A 6,460-nucleotide genomic window follows, 5' to 3' on the forward strand; every position below is an offset into this window, starting at 1 on the left:
TACATAACACTCCTCACGTAAAGGAACATCTCAGAGTGTTACGAAAGGAGCAGAGGACACTGAATTAGAAACAGGAAATACTGCAGCTTTGAAATTACCGTTGGCGATATCAGATGACATACTCTGAATGCTTCAATGCACTATTTTAGCAAAAACGGTATATAGTCCCTGCTATTCCAGTATAGTCTGTTTTTATTTGATGATATTTATTAGTACCTGACAAGATTGTTTAACTTTTCTTCATTTTTGCAAGACATAGTGACATGTTACCTTTCAATCAAAACATCTAGGAGGGAAATTGAAACTTTGACTCATTTTCAGGAGAGTCCATGAAAACACAATTCTGTTTATCTTAAAATTCCACAACACAAGTTCCTGTTTATTTTTGGCTACCTTATCCCATCCTTTGTTATGGCAAGTCTGTTAAATACTGACCCAGAAATTGAACATCGTTGGGCCGGTTTTTCGGGATCAACTTCATTCGCTGGTCTTATTACAATAAAGCCTGAGGCCTAATACCTCTCAGGTCTCGGGCCTACCCATCCCAGTGGAGCAATCATTCCCTGTGCCCAGTTCGTGTCGACCTGCTGATGTAAGATAATTTCTGCCCGACCATTTCTAAATTGAAACACCTTAAAGCCATTGAAACACGACTACAATCTAAGTTTAATGGCTAAATACATCTCATGCTGACATTAAGCCCGAATAGAACAATGCCCATCTGTGGCATGAGGGTTCATAGCAGTTGCAGTCAAGCATGTGAAGTCACACTTCTGATTCTTAGCATGCCTAATTTTCCGTTAGGAAAGGGGTAGAACACCTGGCATTCAGGAACCCTACAAATACCCTTCTGAATGGCTAAATTCTTCAAAACATGTCTCACACCAAAATTCACAAATTTGGGTAAGGTTCTGCCGGGTCCTGAAGAATAATTTGCTGTTACGTTGGTTTTCAAGTATCAATTTTTTGACATGGAACATTTTTACATTAACATTTTGCAAAGTGTTTTCTCCTTGGTGTTGCCTTTCCCCACAGTCCTTCATAGAATCATAGCAAGTTTAAGGCACAGAAAGAGGCCACTTGGCCCATCGTGTCTGTGTCAGCCGAGTAACAATCCACCTATTCTAATCCCACCTTCCAGCATTTGGTCTGTAGCCCTGCAGATTACAGCACTTGAGGTGCATATCCAAACTCCTTTTGAATGAGTTGAGGGTCCCTGCCTCAACTACCCTTTCAGGCAGTGAGATTCAAGCTCCCACCACCCTCTGGGTGAAAAAGTTTTTCCTCATCTCTAATTTTTCTACCAATCACTTTAAATCTATGCCCTCTCGTCACTGACCTCTCTACTAAGGTGAATAGACCCCTCACCTCCACTCTATCCAGGCCCCTCAAAATTTTGTACATTTCAATCCGATCTTCCCTCAGCCTTCTCTGTTCCAAGGAGAACAACCCCAGCCTATCCAATCTTTGCTCACAGCTGCATTTTTCCAGTCCTCGCAACATCCTCGTAAATCTCCTCTGTACCCTCTCTAGTGCAAATATATCCTTTCTGTAATAAGGTGACCAGAACAGCACACAGTACTCAAGTTGTGGCCTAACCAATGAGTTATACAGTTCCAGCATAACCTCCCTGTGTTGTATTCTATAGCTTGGCAACTTTAGGAAAGGAATCCATATGACTTATTAATCACCTTATCGACCTGTCCTGCTACCTTCAGGGATCTGTGGACATTCACTCCAAGGTCCTCACTTCCTCTACACTTCAGTATTTTCCCATTTATTGTGTATTCCTTTGCCTTGTTTGACCTCCCCAAATGCATCACATCACACTTCTCCAGGTTGAATTCCATTTGCCACTTTTCTGCCCATCTGACCAGACCATCAATATCTTCCTGCAGCCTACAGTTATCTTCCTCACTATCTACCACACAGCCAATCTTTGTGTCGTCTGCAAACTTCTTGACCATGCCCTCTACATTTATGACCAAATCGTTAATATACACCACAAAAGGAGGCGACCCAGTTCAGAGCCCTGCGGAATACCACTGGAAACAGCCCTCCAGTCGCTAAAACAGCCGTCAACAATTACCATTTGTTTCCTGCCACCGAGCCAATTTTGTATCCACCTTGCTGCATTTCCCTGGATCCCGTGGGATTTTTTTTTTTTAAACCAGTCTGCCATGTGGGACCTTGTCAAAAGCCTTGCTAAAATCCATGTAGACCACATCAACTGCACTACCCTCATCTACCTTCCTTGTTACTTCTTCAAAAAATTCGATCAAGTTGGATGAAACAAGATCTTCGCTTAACAAATCCATGCTAACTATCCTTGACTAATCTGTGCCTAAGTGATGATTGCACAATGTTCAGCACCATTCGCAACTCCTCAGATACTGAAGCAGTCCATGTAGAAATGCTGCAAAACTTGGACAATATCCTGGCTTTGGCTGATAAGTGGCAAGTAACATTCGTACCACACTAGTGCCAGGCAATGACCATCTTCAACAAGAGAGAATCTAACCATCTCCCCTTGACATTCAATGGCATTACCATCGCTGAATTCCCCCACTATCAACATCCTAGGGGCTACCATTGACTAGAAACGGAACTGGAATAGCCATATAAATACCGTGGCTGCAAGAACAGGTCAGAGGCTAGGAATCCTGTGGCGAGTAACTCACCTCCTGACTCCCCAAAGCCTGTCCACCATCTACAGGGCACAAGTCAGGAGTGTGATGGAATATTCTCCACTTGCCTGGATGGGTGCAGCTCCAACAACACTCAAGAAGCTCGACACCATCCAGGACAAAGCAGCCCGCTTGACTGGCACCCCATCCATTAACATTCACTCCCTCCACCACTGACGCACAGTGCAGCAGTGTGTACCATCTACAAGATACACTGCAGCAACGCACCAAAGCTCCTTAGACAGCACCTTCTAAACCCACGACCTCTACCAACTAGAAGGACAAGGGCAGAAGATGCATGGGGACACCTTCACCTGCAAGTTCCCCTCCAAGTCACATACCATCCTGAATTGGATCTATATCGCCATTCCTTCACTGTCGCTGGGTCAAAATCCTGTAACTCCCTTCCTAACAGCACTGTGGGTGTACCTACCCCACATGGACTGCAGCAGTTCAAGAAGGCAGCTCACCACCACCTTCTCAAGGACAATTAGGGATGGGCAATAAATGCTGGCCTGGCCGGCGATGCCCACATCCCATGAATGAATAATAAAAAAGTTTATTCTGTCTCTCAGATTTTGCCCACTACTGAGGTTAGACTGACTGGCCTGTAATTATTCAGTCTATCCTTTGCTCCCTTTTTAAACAGAGGTACAATGTTAGCAGTTCTCCAATCCTTCAGCACCACACCTGTATCCAGTGAGGACTGGAAAATGATGGTCAGAGCCTCTGCTATTTCCTCTCTTGCATCTTTTAACAGCCTGGGATATATTTCATCTGGCCCTGGTGATTTATCAACTCTCAAGGATGCTAATCCCATTAAAACTTCCTCTCTGCCTATGTTTATCACATCTACTACTTCACATTCCTCCTCTTCAACAACAATATCTGCATCATCCCCTCTTTTGTGAAGATAGGCGCAAAGTATTCATTATGAACCATACCAATATCTTCTGTTCACCTTGATTTCTGTAACCTACACATAGGTTACCTTTTTGGTCTTTTATGGGTCCTACTCTCTCCTTAGTTATCCTCTTAATCTTAATGTATTGATAAAACATCTTTGGGTTCACCTTGATTTTGCTTGCCAATATTCTTTTATGCCCTCTCTTTGCTTTTCTAATTTCCTTTTTGATTTCACCCCTCCATTTTCTATACTCCTCTCAGCTTTCTGTAGTATCGAGTTCTCAGTATTCGACATTAGCTTTCCTTTTCTGCCTTATCTCACTCAATAGGCTCCTTGACATCCATGGGGCTCTAGATTTGGCCTCTCACCCTTATTCTTTGTGGGAACATGTTTACTCTGAACCTCCTGAATCTCCCGTTTGAATGCCTCCCACTGTTCTGACACTGATTTATCTTCAAGTAGCTGTTTCCAGTCCATTATTGCGAAATCACTCCTCAGTTTAGTAAAACGGGCCTTGCCCCAGTTGAGAACTCCAACTCCTGTTCTATCTCTGTCCTTTTCCATAATTATGTTAAAACTGACTGAATTATGATCACTACCACCAAAATGCTCTCCCACTGCCACCCCTTCCACCTGCCCATCTTCATTTCCTAAAACTAAGTCTAAAACTGCGCCCTCTCTTATTGGACTTGCTATATACTGGGCAAAAAAGTTCCCCTGAATGCATCTCAAGAACTCTGCTCCCTCAATTCTTTTCACACTAAAACTATCCCAGTTAATATTGGACTAGTTAAAATCCCCTACTATTACTGCCCTATTGTTCTTGCACTTCTCAGAGATTTGCCTACATATCATTTGTATGTGCTAAGATGTGTACTTAAATGCCAAATCTCTCCAGCATTACAAGCGTGTTGAAATGGTAGGATGGAACAGTCAGATTAGATTAGATTAGATTAGATTAGAGATACAGCACTGAAACAGGCCCTTCGGCCCACCGAGTCTGTGCCGGACATCAACCACCCATTTATACTAATCCTACACTAATCCCATATTCCTACCAAACGTCCCCACCTGTCCCTATATTTTCCTACCACCACTAGTGACAATTTATAATGGCCAATTTACCTATCAACCTGCAAGTCTTTTGGCCTGTGGGAGGAAACCGGAGCACCCGGAGAAAACCCACACAGACACAGGGAGAACTTGCAAACTCCACACAGGCAGTACCCGGAATCGAACCCGGAGCTGTGAGACTGCGGTGCTAACCACTGCGCCACTGTGCCGCCCATGATTTGGATGAGGACCACCAATTCTTGTTGGGAACAGCAACTCACCAAGGCTCCTTAGACAGCACCTTCCAAAGCTGCAACCTGTAATAACTAGAAGGACAAGAGCAGCAGATGCATGGGAACACCAACACCTGCAATTTCCCCTTCAAGCCACACACCATCCTGACTTGGAACTATCACTATCACTGGGTCAAAATGCAGGAACTCCCTTCCCAACAGCATTGTGGGTGTAGCTACACCAGATGGACTGCAGCGGTTCAAGAAGGTGGCTCACCACCGCCTTCTCAAGGGCAATTAGGGATGGGCAATAAAAAAATTTTATTCTGAAACAGGCCCTTCGGCCCACCGCGTCTATGCTGACCAACAACCACCCATTTACACTGATCCTACATTAATCCCATATTCCCTACCACATCCCCACCATTCTCCTACCACCTACCTACACGAGGGGCAATTTACAATGGCCAATTTAGTTATCAACCTGCAAGTCTTTGGCTGTGAGAGCACCCAGCAGAAACCCACAATCACAGGGGAAACTTGCAAACTCCATACAGGCAGTACCCAGAACAGAACCCAGGTCACTGGAGCTGTGAGGCTGCAGTGCTAACCACTGCGCCACTGTGCCAATACTTGCATAGCCAGCAATGCCCACATCCTGTGAAAGAATTTTTTAAAAACTTGCAGTTGCAAAGACCAGTGTTTACAGACCAATGCACTCTTACTTGGGCAGATCTGTGGAGATTTGTCTTCATTACCGTCTGCAGACACAGTTATGCGATCTGCAGTTGGAGACTGTTTTCCTATTGGCATTAAGGTCACCCTAGCATTAAGCTTCTATGCGACAGGATTAATTCCATGCCACAGTAGGGGGCATCTACTAGATTAACCAGTCTGCTATTCATTTCTGCATATGCTTGGCAGGGGAAATTTCTTTATCACTTTTCTGAAAGGTATGCCAGGCCATGGGCAATACAGTGGCGCAGTGGTTAGCACCACAGCCTCACAGCTCCAGCGATCTGGGTTCAATTCTGGGTCCTGCCTGTGCGGAGTTTGCAAGTTCTCCCTGTGACTGTGGGTTTTCGCCGGGTGCTTCGGTTTCGTCCCACAGCCAAAGACTTGTGGGTTGATAGGTAAATTGGCCAATATAAATTGCCCCTAGTGTAGGTGGTGAGGGAAGGTGGGGATGTGGTAGGAATATGGGATTAATGTAGGATTAGTATAAATGGGTGGTTGATGGTTGGCACAGACTTGGTGGACCAAAAGGCCTGTTTCAGTGCTGTATCTCTCAATAAATAATCATACAAGTTTACAGCACAGAAAGAGGCCATTCAGATCATTGCAATTGTACTGGCTCTTAGCGAGAAAAAGAAAACTTGCATTTATATAGTGCTTTTCATGTCCACAAGTCATTTCAAAGCACTTTATAGCCAACCTAGTACTTTTGAACTGTAGTCAGAACAATGCATATCTCACTACACTGGTCTTAGTCCATAGCCTTGTATGTTCTTCTGCTACAAATGTTTATCTACTCTTCTAATGTGGAATGATCTCTACCTGAACTGTACCTGTGACAAAGC

Source organism: Heterodontus francisci, chromosome 3 (genome assembly GCF_036365525.1).
Source record: "Heterodontus francisci isolate sHetFra1 chromosome 3, sHetFra1.hap1, whole genome shotgun sequence".
Taxonomy (NCBI): Eukaryota; Metazoa; Chordata; class Chondrichthyes; order Heterodontiformes; family Heterodontidae; genus Heterodontus; species Heterodontus francisci.